We start from the raw sequence: 22,146 nt of genomic DNA on the forward strand, positions 1-22,146 counted from the left end.
GGAGAGGACGAGGTTGACACCGCGCATGCATACTCATCGGCGACATAGCGCGTGTTGGGCCGGTAGATACCGATGCGAGACCGAGTCATCATGCCAGCAGGGGGCGAGTCGACCGCCATGGGAGCAATGGACGAGGATGGTGAAGAGTCCGTCGCAGCCGGCGGCGTGGAGGGGTCGGTCGGTGCAGCGCCCGCCGCAGGAGGAACCGGGTCCCCCAAGAGGCCTCCCGAGGGGCCGGGGGCAGGGGCGGCCGCGCCCGTAGGGGACGCTCCCATGGAGGCCAACGCAGAGGAGCTCGTGCCCGCGCCCGTGGGGGCCGCGCCAGTGGGCCACGCCGGCCCCATGTCTAGAGCAGCCAATCCTAGAGGGGCTGCATGGGGGCGCACCGAGGTGGGGGTGCCATCAAGGGGCCCGAGTTCGCTGCATAAGGTGGTACCTTGTGAAAAGGAAATACCCGCTCATCAAAGTACACATGTCGGAAGGTGTACACACGGTGGGAGACAGGGTCGTAGCACTGGTAACCTTTGGTGTTAGGAGTATATCCTAGGAAGATACACGCTACGGATCGAGGAGCGAGTTTGTGTGGTGCAGTAGAAGCGGTACTAGGATAGCAAAGGCAACCAAAGATGAGAGACCATCGTAAGATGGGGGAGGGCCAAAGAGAAGATGGTGTGGAGTGTAGTTCCAACAGGGACGACACGGCCTAATATTAAGAAGAAGTGTGGCGGTGGCGAGTGCATCGGGCCAAAACTGAGGGGGGACGTTGGAGTGAAACAACAACGTTCGGACGCAGTCGTTACGAGTGTGAAGAATGCGCTCGATGCGGCCGTTTTGCTGGGATGTGTAGGGGCATGTTAGGCAAAAGGTGGTGCCGTAGGATGCGAGATGTTGGCAAGTGGCAGCGTTGTCAAACTCTTTTCCGTTGTTAGTTTGGAAGACGAGAATAGGGCGCCCGAATAGGGTGGTGATGTAGGAGTAAAAGGCCGTTAGGGTGGCGAGGACATCGGACTTGCGGCGGAGCGGAAACGTCCACGCAAAGTGAGAAAAATCATCAAGTAAAACAAGATAATATAGGAAGCCCGTGTTGCTCGCAACGGGAGATGTCCATACATCACTACGAAGTAACTGAAACGGAAAAGTAGAAATAGTGTTTGACGCGCTAAAGGGTCGACGAACATGTTTACCGAGACGACAAGCATGACAAGTGTGCTCGTCGAATTTATTACATGAAAATGAAAAACTCTTCAGAATCTGACGAAGGACAGTGGAGTTGGGATGACCCAAACGTGCATGCCAAAGATCGACGCCAGCGGAAAGGGCAACCGGAGAGACGGTGGTGGCGGTGGCGGTGGAGGCGGAGGCGGAGTGCACCGGGTACAAGTCATCGAGGCTGTCACATCGGTGGAGAACCATCCGTGTATGGGCGTCCTTCACAAAGAAACTAGGATCATCAAATTCAACAGTGAGAGGATTGTCACGTGCAAGACGATGAAGGGAGACAAGATTTTTAACTAGGTCAAGTGAGACAAGAACATTAGTCATATTAATAGGCATGGAATTAGAGGGAAAGAAAATATGACCGACATGAGTAATGGGCATGGAGGAACCGTCACCGAGGGTGATGCGGTTCGAGGTGGTGACCGGAAAGGAGGAAGCAAGGTTACCGGGGTGCGACGTCATGTGGGCGGTAGCCCCCATGTCCATGTACTAATCACCGACACCTTCGTACGTAGAGGGGGACGACGCCGAGTGCAGCGCGGTGAGGAGTGCGGGATCCCACGGGTTAATCAGTTTTTAAAATAAGTTCATCAAAAAGTTTAAAAGTTCATTTCTTTTCAAAAAAAAGTTAATCAAGTTTGAAAAAATGTTCATTGAACTTGAAAAAGTTCATTGAAATTGGAAAAAAGTTTATAGAATTGAACAGCAAAACTACTATGTGTGCGACGTGCGAAGTATATTATAACTGATTCCCGCAGCAATGCGCGAAGTATCATCTAGTTTATACAAATCGTATTATTGGTGGTGAACTTTTCTTGCTGTACCAATGATTTACAACGAAACACCGACATGAGTATAGCTCAATTACTAAGAAAACTAATATGCGTGCGACTTCTCTTTGTTTGATGCGATGATAAATCCAGTGGTCGGCTGAATTTCCATTCAGAAGTGTTGTGTTGTAGATTAGAAACGAGAGCAATATCAATGATTAATGAACCATATTCACCCACAAAAAAAGTAAAAAAGAAAAATCAATGAACCATATTATCCGTCGTACGTGTGTACTATGTGTATCTGTGTTCGCTTCCATTCAAGTGAATATTACATGGAAATCAAGTTCCGAAGAAAACTTCATGAAAAAGACGTTTGAAAGTTTTCAAAAAAGTCTACTCCCTCCGTCTTAGTTTACAAGTCTTACGCGTATACCTAGGTTGCCAATTTGATCATCCTAATATAAATTATATAACACAAAAATTATATCTTTTGAAAATAGAACATCTGAAGTTTATATTGGTGTATTTTTTGTAATATATTATTTATATTAGGTTGGTCAAATTGACGACTTAGGGGTACGCGCACGCCTTGTAAACTGAGAGAGAGGTAGTAAAACAAATACGGGGGCTATGAAAAGGACCAATTCAGCAATAAATAGTGTTGTCTACTGTTCGGCACTATTCAATGCTGATTTTGCTTTTTTGTACAGTACCTCATAAATGGAAATGTGTTTGTGCCTTAAAAAATGGAAATGCGTTTGAACTTGCAAGCCACCACATGGCATTATTATGAGTTCATCTGAAGTTGTTGACGACAAAGCCAATTTCTCCGCAGCCTCGGATGACGAAGGTCTCGCTCACGTCACAGGAGTTGTGGGGCAGCAGGATAAGCAGGTCGTCGCTCCCGTCCGCCGTGTGCAGTATGACCGGGACTGCAACGGCATTGCTGACCGACATGTACCTGTCAAGCACATATGATGCAGGGACTCAGGAGTCCAGATGTTCAGTTCATGTTTCAGTCTATGTATGTATGTATGTACTCCAGGAGTATGTATGTATGTGTGAATTCTGATGAGTGGAAGAAACAGTTGATGTACCCACCCACCGTTGCTTGACGGGCCCCCTGCACATGCAGCCGGTGCAGGATGGGGCTGCAGCAGAACAAAGCACAACACATTCAGAAACTAACCAGAACCTAGACATTCAGAAAGCGCACATAATTCAGACCAAAACATGAGAAACCACAGATCATGAAAAGAAAACTGACTTGGTTTCACGGCTCTGCTCTGGGCCTCTGGTCACCACCGTTCCGTACCACCACAGCGTCCGAAAGACACAAGCATCATCGATCATGGCATGCCATTGCCGAAGCGGCAATCAAGCTCGGGATGCTGAGGATAGCTTCTGGTTTACAACCCAATTACCCAAACAAACTCCACTCGCCGTCACCGCCTCCGCCCGTCGCACCTGCCGCCGACAAAGGGGTGAACACAGTCAGATGGGAGCGTCGCTGCAGGTGACGCCGCAGAGCGGCGCGTACGGGGATGGACCCTCTGCGACTGTGGCTGGACCTGGACCGATCACTGCGACCTCTGGCTCTCACCTCCACCCCCCTTGTCAGGTAGCCTCGCCGGCCGCACGCCACCCGTTCGACGAAAAGCTAGAACCAGTATCCCGTATGCTATGCATGGAGTCATTGTATTACTCGCAGGTCGTCTGCCTGTCCACTTGGATCGTTACTGATCCCAGTGCTCGCTGCTTGTTCCATAAATCATTTAATGTACCTAGTGATGAACCAGAGGAACTCGCTAGGCTTATGAATCTGGATAATATATGGAGATCATTCATGACATCCGTTTTCTCGCTTCTTGAGTTTTCCGGACATGAATGAATCTATTCACTAATCCGTAAGTGCACATATGGACCGACAGATGGATCTGATAAATATTAACCCCCCAAGCTAGCTGCCCACAACCTAATTTGCAATTGTTTATCTAACATAGGAGGCCTGCTCCGGTGCTCCCCCCTAACCTAATTTCGGAGGGGTATTTTTGTCCCCGCGAATTTGTTTTTTTCCTGGCCCGCCGCAGCCCAGATCCAAGCCCTGTCTAGCCCTGTATAACCCAGACCGTATACGTACAGTACCCTGGTCCAAAAAAAAAACATCACACGACCCCACGTCCACGTAAGACCTGCCGAATCCAATCATTCACGCGAGCATCTCCATCAATCTCGCGAGCATTGACGCAGCTCCATAAGTCACGTAGTAGATCTCCACCGGCCGGCGGCTATCTCATCGCCGGCGATCTCGTCGGACAGCGGGCGCGACAACGTCGTGAATCTCCAACGATCGCGCACAGGTACCGCATCCCGCGTCCCCCCTCTAGTCTCGCTCGCGGCAACATCGAACGAACTGCCGCCGCGCCAGTGGCAGTGGTTAACCTAGCGGAGCGGGTAACCTAGCTACCCGGCGGCGCATGCGATCGTGGATCTTGTTCCGGTAGTGCTGCTCCTCGTGATCTGGGTTCATGTAGCGTCGGTTGCCGTCGGTTGTGTGCACCATGTGGATCGTTAATTGATGTGGCGGCTAACCTAGGTATCCGGCGGCAGAGGTAATCACAGATCTAGCTAGGTTTTGAGATCGTGCAGTTCCTCGCGATTGAAAGTGATCTCGACGGGTGTCGTGGCCATCTTCCTTACTAAGTTTGGCAGATCTGAACGGCCTCGGTTGTGGTTGTTTACATAACATCCGTGATCATGTGCTATGTGTTTTATATTTCATCATTGATAATGTTTGCACATGTGATGATACATATTATTGGTTGCAGGAAATGGCAGACGAGGAGTTAACTGATATCATGGTAGACATGGAGTTTGGAGAACTGATGAAAGACTGGATAGAAGATTGGTCAGATGATGAAAATTCAGATCGTCAAGATCGGTCAGAGAATGGGAACGAATGGGACGATCTTAATGTGCGTGGCATTGTCATGTTGTAATTTTTTGGTGGCATCTGACAACATTTAATCTTTGTGTTGAAAATTTATAGATGGATGAGCTTGATGATGATCAGGAAAACAACTCGGAGCTCTCGAATGAAGATTACATTAGTCAGGTACGTAAGTGAAACGTTTTGTTGGCATGCAAATTGAATTTCTTTTGGAACATTATATGATAAGTAATTATGTATTTGTGTTGTATTTTTCAGTTCATTTCCGAATGTCATAATGCGTACGACTATTACGGTGAATCCGACGTGGAGACAGACCTTAACGACGAATCATTAGATGCACCTGGTTCTGGGGAGTCCGAGTCGTCGGTCATCATGAGTGAGGTATGTGTGTAATCAATGTTCTATGGATGTAAGTAATGTTAAACCATACAAAACAGTTTTCATGGCTATGTTTTGATTGTGTAGGTGACAGAAGATGGTGGGGTAATGAATGTCCAAGATACTGCCAGTGCAGATGATAGGAGGGATATGTTCATGCAGATAATGGACATGACTTTTATGACTCACGATGCTGCGTATGATTTCTACAACAGCTATGCTAGAGCTAATGGTTTCAGCATTAGGAAGAATAAGGTCAGGTATACCAAAACCGAGGCACATCTTATGCGTTATAGGAAGTTTGTTTGTTCCAGACAAGGGAAACGTGACAGCAAGTTGCTAACCGAGGAAGGGCACAGCCGTCGGCTCAGAGCCGAGACACGCTGCTTTTGCGAAGCACACCTGACTGTCAAGCTTGACCAAAAGCGTGGGGTTTGGTATGTTGCAAGTTTTGAGGACAAGCATAGCCATATGTTGGCAGGACCGGACGAGGTACCTTTTCTTTGGTCCCACAGAAAAATCAAAGAGTTTCAGAAGCATGAGATAATGTCCATGGGAGCTGCAGGGATTAGAATTCACGACATGATGGATTGCCTCATCAGCAAACATGTATGGTATGGCGGTGTTGGTTTTACCAGGCGTGAAATATACAACCTTTGTGCCAGGGAGAAGAGGAAGCTGCTTTCAAAAGGTGATGTTGCCACAGCCATAGGCATCATGGCCAGTAGGAAACAGAGGGATCCTAGCTTCTTTTTCGAGTACATGCTAGATAAGGAAGGACACTTGAATAGGATGTTCTGGTGTGACTCCCAGTCTCGTCATGACTATGAGGACTTTGGCGACGTGCTTGTATTTGACAGCACGTACAAGATGAACCGCTATGGTATGCCATTCATACCTTTTGTTGGTCTTAACAATCACCGGAAGACCACTGTTTTTGGTTGTGCCATAGTTTCGGACGAGACCGAACAGACATACATGTGGCTGCTGCAGACTTTTTTGAGGTCCATGTGTCAAAAGATGCCGAAGAGTGTAATCACAGACGCCGACGCTGCGATGATCAAGGCAATTCGCGAAGTCTTGCCAGACGTGTGGCACCGTATATGTACGTGGCATATAGAAAAAAATATGAAGATTCACCTCAGTCCCAAGTCCTTGAAGGAGTTCGAACCCTTCTGTACTACAGCACGTCCACGGCCATGTTTGAGGAGAGATGGCACGCGTTTACCAAAAGATGGCAGTTGGAAAAAATAGTAACATGGTTGAGACGGATGTATAAGAAGAGGAGACTGTGGGCTGCGGCTTATCTGACAGAGGGGTTTTGGCTTGGCATGAAAAGCAACCAGCGGAGTGAAAGCCTAAACTCATGCCTTCACCTCCACCTAGACGGTGAAATGACCCTGGTGGATATGATTTTGCATTATGAGAACGCCGTTGTACGTATCCGTGAAAACGAGGCGCGAGATGACTGCACGGCCTCACAGAGTTTACCGGTGCCAGTTACTAGCTCGAGGGAACTTGAGATAGCTGCTTCTCACGTCTTCACTCCAGCAAACTTCTATATGTTGCAAGATGATCTTAGAAAAATTGATGGCATGGAGATTGTAGAAATTAAGCTGGGAGACGGATCACAGCAGTACATCGTGGCCTGGAAGAATAACCGGAATAGCCGTTTTTGGGTGGAGTGTACAGCAGTAAATTCCGCAGAACCTATATGGTGCAGCTGCAGAAGAATGATTCGAAAGGGTCTACCTTGCAAACACATATTCCACGTACTGAAGTACTTGAACATATCTGAAATACCAAAGTGTTTAGTTCTTGTTCGGTTCACGAAACAAGCAAGGTTGGGACTGCCCGCGAGGCGCACAAGCGATCTGTTGGGATATGGTTGGACTGGGGCAGAGGAAAGAATGAAATATAGCCAGGTCAGTATGTTAGCTTCAGAAGCTATGCATGCGGCATGCAAACACCCAGCTTTGTGGGATCAGTTACAGGATAGTCTGAAGGCTGTGATAGCTAAGAGTCATGAGTATGTTCTGCTACAGGAAAATTTGAGCAACAATATAGCTGACTTCAGTAAGTGTGTGGTTGAATATGTAGACGATGGTGAAGGCAACATGTTCGCAGTTAAAGATCCTATGAAAGTGTCCAGCAAAGGTGCAACAAAGGTAGATGAGAACCGCCCTGTCTCGAAAAATGGTAGACCACTCTCTTGATGAGTTGAAAACCCGGTGCGGCGCTTGCAAATTGCTAGGACACACTAAACGTAGCAAGAAATGCAAACTAAATCAGAAGTAAGTGTTTGTATACATTCTGGATTATTGAAAAAATTATCATTCATTAACTTATCTTGTCTTCTATGATGTGCAGAACAGTGGAGAAGGAAGAAGTGTAGAACACTTGCGTCAATTCTTTACGGATAAATCGAGTGAACATGGCAGTATATCCTTTTCACATTATGGCATCAATTTTAGTTCGACATTTAACATCGTGTTTGGATCCTATATATATCTTCTATACCTAAATAGCTAGCCCCCACTACTAGATTTGACTACACATGCGTGCTTCCACATCACCTCAATTATTTACAGCCTTCCGATCAAAATTGTGTGGCATCAAGGAATCATGCATGTGCTCATAAGTTACCTTTTGCATTAATGTAAATTATGCCACCTCATTGGTCATGCATGTCTTATTTTCCCAACGCATGCATGCATTTTTTTGCATTAACCTATCAACTCAAACAACGCCACTTCATCAATCATGTCTTCTATTTGTGGGGATTTTTTTTCTCTTTTATACATCATTTTGCCACACACACACTTCTTTTAAGTTTTATCATTTTTAACATGTAAAACTCTTACATTTAATTTCATTGGTTTTAAGCACTAATTTATGGATTGGTTTTAACACGGTTCCCGCAGCAACGTGCGGGGCATCATCTAGTTGTAGCAACTCGATCGACACTTTGTTTAGTGGGAGTGTCAAATTTTTAAATCTCTAAATAAACAACAAAATCCGACCTAAATAAATTAGCTATAAATTAGAAAGAATATTGTACATTTCCCCTCCCCACGTCCTAACTGCCATTAAATCACCTAACTTACCACTCCCCACCACACATTCACCCACCTACCTCGTGCGTCGGATCGAACTCCCCTTATCCCCACCTACAGTAGATCGAGAAAACCCCCGCCAGCGACCGCTGCAGCCGCCTACATGGAGAAAAGCCTCGGCTGGCAGAGAGCAATGATGAAGCTCGCCGGCGATGACGAGGGGTGGCGCGCCCAGTTGGCGGAGGTGTGCAGCTGGTTCCCCAGCATGGAGATGTTGGTCAACCACGCGCGTGGCCTCGTCAAAGTCCTCACCGACGCCGAGAAGAAGCGCGCCTTCCCCTACGGCTGCGGCGTCCCGCCAGCTCTCCTCCTCGTCTGGGCAATGCGAGAGGCCACGCTAAGCGACTCCCCTGTTCAGCGTGCAAGGTGGTGGATGTACCGCTCCACCACCATGACGCTGCGGCCAGATCCAGCACGCGTCGCGTCGATGGCGGAGCACATCGACGTCGAGCTCGCTATCCCTGCGCCCGTGAGCCCGGACAACCAGGTCCGCCACGTGCCGAAGCCAGTCCTGCCGTTGGGCTCTGACATCGTGGAGGACGACGTGGACAAGGTACTGCTCGTCCCTGATGACCCTGAGGAGGGCGAGGAGGACGCCGTGCAGATGGTAGCGCCGGTTGCCGTCGAGGGTGGCAAAACATTGCCCATCGATGTTGAGCTCCTTCCCCTGCACCCTGACATAGTGAAGGTGGAAGAAGAGGAGGTGGCTCAGGATCAGGTGGCACCGGCGGTGGTCAAGAAGAAGGCCTCTCCGTGTGTGGTGCGCCGCTCACGCCGCCTCAAATTTCTGAAGAAGATGAAGATGGGCACAATTGCTGAAGGAGGATGAAGCTGCTGGTTATCTTAAGTTAGGTATGTTGTTATATGTTTCAGCATATAAGTTAACATTATTTTGGGTTTGATGTTGGTTAGGTATGCTTTTATATGTAAGCATATAAGTAATGCAATCGGTACGGTTTGATCGGGTTCTTTGTGGCTGAAGAACTGAATATCTACTGCTCACCCTAAGTGCCAAGTTCGGTTAAATATATGAATATTGAATATGTATTGTTGCTTTGCTTCAGTGTTGCATGGAAGCTGCTAGATGTTGCTCCTATGTTGCAACAAGACAATGTACTAGTCTGCTACATAAATCAGTAGTGTTGCTAGGTGATGTGCCCATGTGCATCACATACCAAATATAGAATATGCCAAAAGTGCATTGTCTGTGAAATACAGGACATGCCAAAAGTGCATTGTCTGCCAAATATAGTGATGAAGTCACATACCTAGGGTAGGGTCATAGGCCTGGTCCAAGTGCCCTACCCAAGGACACCCTTAGAAGAAACTGCCTTCCAGTCGACCAAGAGGGACCTCACTCGACGCACTCGAAGGACTCGACCATGAAGACTCACTCGACCACCAGGAGATCAAGAGGCACTCTGCATCCAAACGGTCTACAATTAAGTAGTCTTTATGGCATTTAGGACACTTTATGTAAGGCGTTACCAGTAACGCCTAGACTTAATGTACTTTAAACCCCGCATTACTGAGGGACGGAGGGGTCTGGCGGACACTATATAAGCCACCCCCTCCTCAGTGTGAAGGGTTCGCACTCCTGTAATACATACACATATAATCCAGTCGATCGCCTCCGGGCTCCGAGACGTAGAGTTGTTACTTCCTCCGAGAAGGGCCTGAACTCGTACATTTTTGTGTTCACAACTTCTCCATAGCTAGGATCTTGCCTCTCCATACCTACTCCCCATTCTACTGTCAGACTTAGAACCACGACAGTTGGCGCCCACCGTGGGGCAGGTGTCTTAGCAATTTTTGGAGAAGTTGCATTTCTTCCGATCACTTTCATCATGGTTGCTGGTGGAGTTTTGGTCGAGGGCCGCGAGATCCGTCTCGGTGCTCTCACCTTCATCGCCGACGATTCCTCTTGGCTTCAGGAGGCTCCACTCGACATCGATGCGCTCCCCGTCCGCGGGGCAACGCACTTTCGCGCATGTGTCCGCGATGTTCTGCTGCGGCAACCGTCGAGTCCATATCGGTCGACTCCTCTGTCGTCATCCCTCCCTGTCTCCCGCCAGCACAAGCGTTCTGGTCGGTCGAGGCTCCAGCGGTGGGTGCGGCACGCAGTGGCTCGCCAGACGGACACCACTCAAGTCGCGGCGATCGAGCCCGACGAGTCCCTCTACGGCCTGTTCGATCTGTCGACTGGCTCCGTAGAGACTGCATCCGAGTGTGATAGTAGTGATCCAGCGGCAGAGGTTTTGATGGTCAACGGGCCTCGCAGCCCTCCCGGTTTCCCCCGCGAGGACGGGGTAGACGGTGGAGGCGACCCCACTCAAATCCACGAGGAGTACCAACCCGAGCCGCTTAATTCCCTGCAAAGGGAAGAACTTCATTGCAGGAACATGGATGCCTTGCATACTCCCATCGCGGGAGAAACCCCCGAGGCTCGCGCCTTGGAGGAGGCACGTTTGGCTAACTTGGCTGAACGCGCTCGTCTGGAGAACCTTCAGCGAGCACTCGACGAGCGCGCAAGGCAACGAGTACCCGACTCCAGTCGACGTCAACTCTTCCCGCCGACTCAGGTATATCGAACCCCGATTCAAAATTTAGCAGCTGCAACCCGAATAGCAGAGTCGATTCAGCCCTCTCAGTCGGAGGCTGGCAGAGGCTTGATGCAGATCAGAGATTTGCTCCGGGCAGCAGGAGATCAGAATTCAGCCGTGTCGCAGTCGCGCAACAGGATTCACAGTCGATCCGTCGCTGCGAATACGGTTCAGTCGGCTCACAGCCCCAGATCGCCTCCGCGGCGTGAAGGACGCGAGAATCGACAGGACCAATATGGTGACCGATACGATCGTGAGGATAGGCGTCGAGTGCCCACCCCTCCTCCGAGAGGCGGGTCTCACGCTCCTCGGCAGCAAGATGACAGGCGTCAGTTCAGCATGGGGCGAAGAGCTCCGGTCGACTCCCGGGAACCAGGCTTCGACGCGCGGTCTATCATCGTGCAAGGCTTGGTCGATCGGAACAGGGCTCATCGGGGTATCCATGACAGGGACGCGCCCACTAGCAGCCGAGTGCATGTTTCTGGTCCGGAATGTTTCAGCAGGGCAATCAGAGCCGCGGTAATTCCCCCTAACTTCCGGTTGGCGACTGGAGTAAGCAAGTTCACCGGTGAGTCTAAGCCTAAAACTTGGCTTGAGGACTACCGAGTGGCTGTACAGATCGGCGGTGGGAACGATGAGATGGCCATGAAGCATTTGCCTCTCATGTTGGAAGGTTCGGCCAGGGCATGGTTGAATCAGTTGACTCCAAGCAGTATTTACACCTGGGAAGATCTTTCCCGAGTGTTCGTCAGAACATTTGAGGGAACTTGCAAGCGACCAGCTGGATTGACAGAGCTGCAAGTTTGTGTACAGAAGTCGAATGAGACCATAAGAGAGTATATTCAGAGATGGATCACTTTGAATCATACCGTGGAGAACGTGTCTGATCATCAGGCCGTCTATGCCTTCAAGGATGGTGTCAAGAACAGAGAGTTAAGTTTGAAGTTTGGGCGGACCGGAGATATGACTCTGAGTCGGATGATGGAAATTTCCACCAAGTACGCCAATGGTGAAGAGGAGGACCGACTCCACAACGGCAAGTATAAACCAAGTCAGTCGGAGAAGGGAAACTTCAGTCGGAAGCAGAAGCGGAAGGCCGAACCAGCGGCTCCTGGGGAGGCTCTGGCCGTGACTCAGGGCAAGTTTAAGGGAAAGCCCAAAGGATCCTGGAACTCCAAGAAGGTGAAGGATAAAGAAGGAAATGACGTGATGGATATGCCGTGTCACATCCACACGAAGAAAGACGAAGAGGGTAATATCATCTATCCGAAGCATACCACTCGCCAGTGTAGGCTCCTGATCCAGCAGTTCCAAGGTAAACAGCCCAAGGACAAGGAAAAGGAGTCGGACAAAGCTGAAGACAAGGAGGACAGTGAGGGAGGATACCCTCATGTTAACTCCACTCTGATGATCTTTGCGGATGTGGAAAGCAAGAGCCGGCTGAAGGTTATTAACCGTGAGGTAAACATGGTCGCCTCGGCGACACCCAGCTATCTGAGATGGTCCCAAACACCCATTACGTTCGACCAGTCTGATCACCCGACTCATATAGCCACCCCTGGGAGGCAAGCTTTGGTGGTCGACCCGATTGTCGAAGGCACTCGACTGACGAAGGTGCTAATGGATGGTGGTAGCGGACTGAACTTGTTATATGCAGACACACTGAAGGGTATGGGCATTCCGATGTCCCGACTGAGCACCAGTAACATGAGTTTTCATGGATTCATACCCAGAAAGAAAGCCGAGTCACTCGGCCAAATAGCTCTGGACGTGGTGTTTGGTGATTCGAAACATTTCCGCAAAGAGAGGCTGACGTTTGAAGTCGTAGACTTTCAGAGCGCTTACCACGCTATTTTGGGGAGACCAGCTTACGCACGATTCATGGCTCGACCATGTTATGTGTACCTCAAATTGAAGATGCCCGGTCCCAAAGGCGTGATCACAATCACTGGTGATCGGAAAAAAGCAGAAGAGTGTTTCCAGAAAGGCTCGAAAATTGCCGACTCCCAGGTGACAGCGGTCGAGCTAGAGGGATACAAACAAAATGCAGATCCAAGTAATTTGCTGCGAGCCAAGAAGCCTGCCACAGAGTCAGCATTTTAGTCGTCCGGTGAGACGAAGCCCGTCCACATTCACCCGGCCAACCCCAATGAAGCTCCGACCCATATCTCCACAACACTCGACCCGAAATAGGAAGAAGTGCTCATCCAGTTCCTCCGTGAGAACTGGGACATCTTTGCATGGAAGCCTGCTGACATGCCGGGTGTTCCCAGGGGACTGGCTGAGCATCGCCTTAGAGTCGACTCAGCAGCAAAACCAGTAAAAGAACATCTTCGACGGTCCGCCGTCCAGAAGAGAAAAGCAATTGGTGAGGAAGTGGCTCGACTATTGGCGGCAGGATTTATCCGAGAGATATACCACTCCGAGTGGCTCGCCAATGTCGTCATAGTTCCTAAGAAGGACAACTCACTCAGAATGTGCATTGATTTCAAGCACATCAATCGGGCCTGCCCGAAAGATCATTTTCCTCTCCCTCGCATTGATCAAATTGTTGACTCGACCGCGGGATGCGAGAGATTGTCTTTTCTAGACGCTTATTCCGGGTACCATCAGATCTGTCTGTATGGACCCGATGAGATAAAAAAAACTTTCATCACTCCATTCGGGTGCTTCTGCTATATCACCATGCCATTCGGCCTCAAGAATGCCGGAGCCACGTTTATGCGAATGATTCAGAAGTGTTTGCTCACTCAAATCAGTCGGAATGTGGAAGCGTATATGGATGATATCGTGGTCAAGTCGCGAAAAGGTTCCGACCTGCTGACTGACCTCGCCGAAACATTTGCCAACCTTAGGAGATATGATATCAAGCTCAATCCTTCGAAGTGCACATTCGGAGTACCTGGCGGGAAGTTACTCGGTTTTCTCGTTTCCGAACGAGGAATCGATGCTAACCCAGAAAAAAATTGGCACCATACTCCGAATGAAACGCCCCGTGCGTGTGCATGATGTCCAGAAGCTTACTGGATGCTTGGCCGCGTTAAGCCGATTCATCTCTCGCCTTGGTGAAAAGGCGTTGCCCCTTTACCGACTGATGAAGAAGGCAGACAAGTTCGAGTGGACTCCAGAAGCCGATGCAGCGTTTGCCGAGTTAAAAACTCTGCTCTCCACCCAGCCGGTGCTTGCTGCTCCAATCAGCAAAGAGCCTCTGTTGCTTTATATTGCAGCCACAGGACAAGTCGTCAGTACAGTACTTACGGTCGAGCGGGAAGAAGGGAAAACCTTCAAAGTTCAGCGCCCAGTATATTATCTCTCTGAAGTTTTGACCCCATCGAAGCAAAGATATCCTCATTATCAGAAGGTCGTATATGGGATCTACATGACCATGAAGAAGGTTGCCCATTATTTCTCTGATCATGACATTACAGTCGTCAGCGACGCACCATTGTCAGAGATTCTGCACAACAGAGATGCAACTGGTCGAGTGGCTAAATGGGCGATTGAACTCCTTCCCCTTGATAACAAATTTGAAGCAAAGAAAATCATTAAGTCCCAAGCAATAGCAGATTTCCTTGTCGAGTGGATTGAACAACAGCAGCTGACTGAAGTTCACTCGGAGCAATGGACCATGTTCTTTGATGGCTCTAAGATGTTGAATGGTTCCGGTGCTGGGGTTGTCCTAGTTTCCCCAAGAGGAGATAAGCTCAGATATGTGCTCCAGATTCACTTTGACTCCTCCAATAATGAGGCAGAGTACGAGGCCCTCTTGTATGGGTTGCGCATGGCCATCTCACTCGGCGTCCGTTGCCTTATGGTTTATGGCGACTCAGATTTGGTAGTCAACCAAGTGATGAAGGAGTGGGACGTTAGAAGCCTAGCTATGACTGGATACTGCAATGCAGTGAGGAAGCTGGAAAAGAAGTTTGAGGGGTTAGAGCTCCATCATATACCCCGACTGAAAAATCAAGCGGCTGATGATTTGGCGAAGATAGGTTCCAAGAGAGAAACCATTCCCAGTGGTGTGTTCCTGGAGCATATCCATACTCCATCAGTCAAAGAAGATCCTTTTACTGAAGAAACTCCGCAGCCCAAGAGTGCCACAGATCCGACTGCAGTTGAAGTTCCAGCGGTGGTCGACTTGGTCATGGAGGTTTTAGTAATCACTCCCGAGTGGACAGTTCCATATATCGCGTATATCCTAAGGAAAGAGCTCCCAGAGGATGAAGAAGAGGCTCGACAGATCGTCCGCCGATCCAAAGCCTTTACTGTGATCAAGGGGCAGCTATACAGAGAGAGCGTAACTGGAGTTGGTCAGAAGTGCATAACGCCAGAAGAAGGTCGAATAATCCTTGATGATATCCACTCGGGGACCTGTGGTCATCATGCGTCCTCTCGGACCATCGTGGCCAAAGCATACCGAGCCGGATTTTACTGGCCAAAGGCGAATGAGATGGCAAAGGAGATAGTGGACAAGTGCGAGGGATGTCAGTTTTACTCCAACATGTCACACAAGCCTGCATCAGCTCTGAAGACCATACCACTTGTCTGGCCCTTCGCAGTATGGGGGTTGGATATGGTGGGCCCCTTGCGAACAGGTCGAAGCGGTTTCGCGCATGTACTGGTGGCAGTCGACAAGTTCACCAAGTGGATCGAGGCTAAATCCATCAAGAACCTTGACGCCGGTACTGCGGTTAGCTTCATCAGAGAACTAATATTCAGATATGGAGTCCCGCGCAGCATCATCACAGACAATGGATCAAACTTCGACTCAGAGGAATTCAGAGAGTTCTGCACATCTCAAGGCACACGAGTCGACTATGCTTCGGTCGCCCATCCACAGTCGAATGGACAAGCGGAGCGAGCCAATGGCTTGATCCTCAAAGGATTGAAACCCCGACTGATGCGTGATCTCAAGCATGCGGCTGGAGCATGGGTCGACGAACTTCCCTCAGTGCTTTGGGGTCTGCGGACCACGCCTAATCGGTCGACTTGGGACCTTGTTCAGTCGAGTCATCAGAGACTCGAGGTCGTTCTGGAGTGTCTCTCTTGGCCAGAGTGTTGTGTCAATGCGGGAAGTTGCGACCTTCAGCCTTGCGAGATAATCGATGACGGCAGCAACATGAGATTCCAGTCGGAGCACGTTCATGGAGACTTCATCTTTCACAGGGGAGTTGATGGGGTCCAGGTTTACTTCTAGTCGACCAGTCTCCTCTTCAACGTTCTGACAAAATTCTGCAAGCACAACCACCGAGTCAAGACAAACAGTCAGAGGTTACAATTGAAATATTTGTTTGATACAAAGGATTACCTTCAAGCATGAGGAACAACTTCTTGGCGAATCCACCCAGATAAGCCTCTAGATCATTCTTCTTTCTCTTCAACTCACTGGCCTTGTCATTCAGGGTGGTCTTGTCGCTTTTCAGTCGAGTGACCTCCTGGTTGGCGGCATCAAGAGCAACTTTCAGATTGGTGTTTTCTTCTTCAAGCTTAGTCACTGAAGCCAGCTTCTCATCTGCTAGCCTGGTCTTCTCTAAAGCAGTTTTTTGCATCTCAGCCAAGTCAAGCTCTTGTTTCTTCAGGGCGTCCCTCACTTTGCCTACAAAGTTACAGTGAGATTAGATTCGGAAACAAGTGAGAGGCAAAGGCAGTCGTCAAAGGCCTCACCAAGCATACCTTTAGCTTCCTCCTTCGCCTTCGTCAAGTTCTCTTGAGCCAGTTTCAGATCGAGCTCGAGCTGAATGTGTTTGTTCTCCAACTCAGTATAACGAGCCACAAGGTCACAAGATTTCTACGAAGAACCAATCGACAGACGTCAAAGACAATTCACTTCCGAGTGAGTAAGGAAAAATCATAGCATTTCTAAGACTACGGCCGAATGCAAACATTCGACCATAGTCTCGGGGACTACACCCAGTGGGTGCACTCAGCGTGCCCCCACTAGTTTCATCAAGAGTCGACCAGTCGACCAACAAAAAAAATGAGGCGATGTTCTTTAGACTATAGTCGACTGCCAGCAGTCGACCACAGTCTTGGGGACTACACCCAGTGGGTGCACTCAGCGTGCCCCCACCGGTCTATGAATCTATTCAACCATGTCGAGTAAAGAAAAACTCAATAGCATAAAGACTATGGTCGACTGCCAGCAGTCCACCATAGCCTTGGGGACTACACCCAGTGGGTGCACTCAGCGTGCCCCACTAACCCGGGATTTCAATCGACACACACCCAGTGGGTGTAGGACAGACTCTAGGAATTTCAGAAAGAAGAACAGGCAGTGATCGACTGACCTGAACATTACTCTGGAGTGCCGAACTGGCGTCATAGGCTGCCTGGCTGGCTTCTCGAATTGCCTTCACTTGCTCCATCATGACCCCCGCTTGGCGTATCGCTTCTCTAGAAGCACTGGCTTGGTCTTCTGGAACGGGGTAGGTGGAGAAAAGCGAGGGTTGAGCAGCACTCGACGACGAAGGGCGAGCACTCGTCAACGGCACCGCAAAAGTTATTGTGGGTCGAGTGACATTGTCTCCCTCCATGACGAACGTCTCGGGTGCTGGCACATCTCGAGTCGCCTTGCCAGCAGGCGTTTTCTTGCTCCTCCTTTGCCTCGGTGGTTCTTCGTCGTCGTCAGGAAGGTCAATAACAATGTTAGATGAAGCTGCAGAAAGAATCAAAATTAGAGACAATAAGTCAGTCGACTGAAAACGACATCACAAGAATCATACCAGGTTGCGAGGTAGCAGCATCCTCCATCTCGTGGTCTTCAGCCTTGGCCGAAGTATCAGAAGTAGCAGCGCTGCAGTTCCAAAAGTCAGTCGATTGGCCCACGAGTCGACCAAGAACAAGTTCATGAAACAGGGAAAGCTCAAAACTACCATTACGCTGAGATAGTGGGGATCACCATCTTCATCTTCGGCAAGACCTTTGCGGGCTTTGACGGTACAACCCGAGATTGCTTCGGAGCCTTCTCAGTCGGCGTCGGAGAGGTGGTCCGAGGACGCTTGGTCGACTGAGAAGCGGCTCCGACCCCCTTACCCCGCTCAGTTGCTGGATCATGGGCCAGCTTCGAGCGTCTTTCCGAGCGGGGAGGTGCAACTTCCTCCTCCTCCTCCTCTTCTTCCTCCTCACCAGAGTCGTCACCCTCGTCGTCGTCGTCAGCATCCGAATCCCACTCCTCCGGGCTTTCGCCCCCACTTCCTTCCCCCTCCTCAGTCGGCGTCTGCGCCCCATTGGGCATCGAGTACAATTCATTGGTGGCCTGTCGGACAAGCAACAAAGCAAAACAAAGATCAATCGACCAATTCGCGACAAAGCAGAATGGATAAAACAAATTACACTCGGAGATAAGCGGCCATACCTTGTCCGACGTATAGGTACAGTCGAGTGGCGGGATCCTCCTCGCCCCTCGAGGGTTGTCCTTGTTCCCTGTGATGGCGGCCACCCACCTCTCCAGTGTGGCGTCGTTGACTGCCTCTGGATGGACCCGAGTGGTGTCTTCAGTACCGCAATACAGCCACATCGGGTGGCCTCGGTACTGGAGCGGTTGGATACGCCGCCTAAGGAAGACTTCCAGAAGATCCATGCCCGTCACTCCATCCCGAACGAGTTGGATCACGCGCTCCACCAACATTTTTACCTCGGCTTTCTCTTCAGGAAGCACCTTCAGAGAAGACGTTTTGTCCACTCGGTCCATGGAGAACGGAGGGAGACCAGTCGACTGCCCCGGCGTCGACTCGTCTTGGCAGTAGAACCAAGTCGACTGCCACCCTCTGACCGACTCAGGAAGGGTCATGGCCGGGAAAGTGCTCTTATACCTCAACTGAATCCCAAGACCCCCGCACATCTATATAACCTTGGTCCTCTCATCACCCAGACTCGCCTTTTTACTGTCTGCGACTGACAGGTGAATATGTCCTTGAAGAGACCCCAGTGCGGTCGACAACCCAGGAAGTTCTCGCACATGGACACAAAGGCAGCAAGATAGGCGATGGAATTGGGATTGAAATGGTGGAGTTGCGCCCCAAAGAAATTTAGAAACCCACGGAAGAACACACTCGGCGGCAGAGAAAAACTAGGATCTACGTGAGTGGCTAAGAGAACGCACTCACCCTCCTGCGGCTGCGGTTGACACTCGGACCCCGGAAGCCTCGCTGACCCGTGGGGGATCAGTCCCTCATCGGCCAGGTCGTCGAGGTCCTTCCTGGTGATGGTCGAGCGGATCCAATCCCCTTGGAACCAACCCTTTGGTAGGCGGGACCTCGATGAAGATCCGCCCCGACTGGACGGTCTCCCCTTCGCTTGCCCCGTCGCCGTCGCCTTCTTCGCGCGCTCTAGAGCCGCCGTCTTCTCCTTCACCATTATCGCCGGCGAAGCACTCGAGAGGTGGATAAGGCCGAGGTAGGAACAGGCGCCATGGGCGGAGGCAGAGAGGGAAGAGAGGAGAATGGGGAGGCATTGTTCAAAAACTCACCCCCGACGCTTTATATAAGGGCGCTTCTGAGTGGCTGACGAGTGGGTCCGAGCAAATCTGTCACATCCCAAAACAGTCGCACACGTACGATATGTGGCGAAAAAGGCGGCGCAGAAATCGAGGCGTCCATGCCTTATCCCGCCCGATTGCCGCGGATCGCCCCACTTCGCGCGCTTCCCAAATTTCAGATCCCGCAAAATCCGCTAACAGCAGATTGATCTGTCAGACGAGAGATTTCCTGCGATCCGTCGCTCAGAAATTACTGAGTTCAAAAGTTCACTCGACGAGAGAAAAGAATGGATCAAGGCGACTGAAGAAAAGTTGCTGTTATCAATGAAGAGATTATTGGTCCAAGACAATGCATATCCAGAACACAAAAGCAGGTCGAAAATATTATCAACTCCTTCCTCACTCAAACCTCGATCCATTCGGGGGCTAATGATGAAGTCACATACCTAGGGTAGGGTCATAGGCCTCGTCCAAGTGCCCTACCCAAGGACACCCTTAGAAGAAACTGCCTTCCAGTCGACCAAGAGGGACCTCACTCGACGCACTCGAAGGACTCGACCATGAAGACTCACTCGACCACCAGGAGATCAAGAGGCACTCTACATCCAAACGGTCTGCAATTAAGTAGTCTTTATGGCATTTAGGACACTTTATGTAAGGCGTTACCAGTAACGCCTAGACTTAATGTACTTTAAACCCCGCATTACTGAGGGCCGGAGGGGTCTGGCGGACACTATATAAGCCACCCCCCTCCTCAGTGTGAAGGGTTCGCACTCCTGTAATACATACACATATAATCCAGTCGACCGCCTCCGGGCTCCGAGATGTAGGGTTGTTACTTCCTCTGAGAAGGGCCTGAACTCGCACATTCTTGTGTTCACAACTTCTCCATAGCTAGGATCTTGCCTCTCCATACCTACCCCCCATTCTACTGTCAGACTTAGAACCACGACATATAGAACATGCCAAAAGTGCATTGTCTACCAATCATTATGGCCCCATGTTATTTATGCTGCAATCTCTGTTACACTTTGCCCATAAAATGAATAGCAAATAATTCAGCATCATTTCATCATGTCAATTACAATGATGTCAATAACTTTATGAACAATCTACTTGATAACTATGACAGCAATCATAATGGCAAGCAGGCCAAGATACAGAAGACCTCCAAATCCTAAAATCCTATCCCTATAGAGCAATATCTCCTTGTGCATCTTAACCATTGCCCTCTTTTCTTTCTCATTCCTTTTAATTTCAGCTTCATATTCTGTAATCTTAGTCTCCAGTTTCTTGTTCTTCATGGCAAGATACTTAATGACTGACTTTGCTTTGCTATCCCACTCCCCGTCAACCCATTCAACATACCCAGAAGTGATATCATCCTAAATAAATCATGAGCAATTCAAGTCATTTTATAACTGAACTTGTCGCTGCAAGCGTTAAACACTGAACATTTTTGCAGCTTGACCGCAATAGCAGTACTAGTTTGAAGATCATGCTCAGTACAGTAACCTCAAACACACATCCCCCAAGTGCGCTGCCAAAATTGTCTGCATCTATGCAGACACGGGCACTAGGAGTTTCCTGATGACCACATAGATGGAGCTTGTCATGGCCACAGGTGATGAATTATGGGCGATAATGCTGGGATGTAAAGAACAACGGTAAAGAACTTACCTTTTTGCCACCAAAGTGTAGCACTGAAGAAATCCTAGCCGTGGGTTCTCCCGGCCCGCCGCCACCCACGAAACCCCCGTCCCCTGTTCCACTAGATCCACCGCCGCTGCCTCCTGTGCCACTGAATCCGGCCCACCTACTTGCAGGACCCAGGGTTCGACCTAACTTGCGGTCGCCACCGCTCTTCTCGCCGCAGCCGCCGCCGCCCGATGCCCAGCTCGCTGTCATGCTTTCGGCGTCGAGATTTGGAGGCGCAAATAGAGAGGGAGGGCTAGGGATTTGGAAAGGGAAACGAGAAAAGGGGAAAGATTGATGTGAACCTGGCAAAATGGGCTGGTGTAGCGCTGCCGGGAAGATAGCCCCGCCTGTGGGCCCCTCACATGGTTAGATGGGTCGTGCCTGGCATTATGGTGAGTACAGAAAAAGTTAATTATACATATAATAAAAAACGACGGGTTTGTAAAACAAACTAGAAAAACATGATGCCTGATAACACACGATAGAGCCAACGAGCTGACACGACTAATTTTGATGAGTGTAATATTACATTTTGGCTTGATATATTTACTTATCTACCATGACTACTTTTCATAATAATGTGATGAGGGGGAATTACTGGGAGATTATGCAAGATGATGACATGCAGATAGCTAAGGCAGAATGCTAAGCTTGGTAGAGTTTTAAAAAAGTTAAAAAATATTAAGCAAGAACAGTTGATAAGTGAAGCCGTGAAAAATACAATTATAAAAAATTGGAGAAGGAGAAAAATATTAAGCAAGAACAATTGATAAGTGAAGCCAAAACTTTATTGGTACGACCAAATTGTCTTCTCCGAGCGGATTTTATGACCGGATTGTCTTGTACGAGCAAATTGTCTGACAGACACATACACATGCATGTGCCCTGTTTATTACATAAAATGATAGAACCCTAAGATAATCATGCCGTC

This window comes from Triticum aestivum, chromosome 6B, assembly GCF_018294505.1.
Source record: "Triticum aestivum cultivar Chinese Spring chromosome 6B, IWGSC CS RefSeq v2.1, whole genome shotgun sequence".
Taxonomy (NCBI): domain Eukaryota; kingdom Viridiplantae; phylum Streptophyta; class Magnoliopsida; order Poales; family Poaceae; genus Triticum; species Triticum aestivum.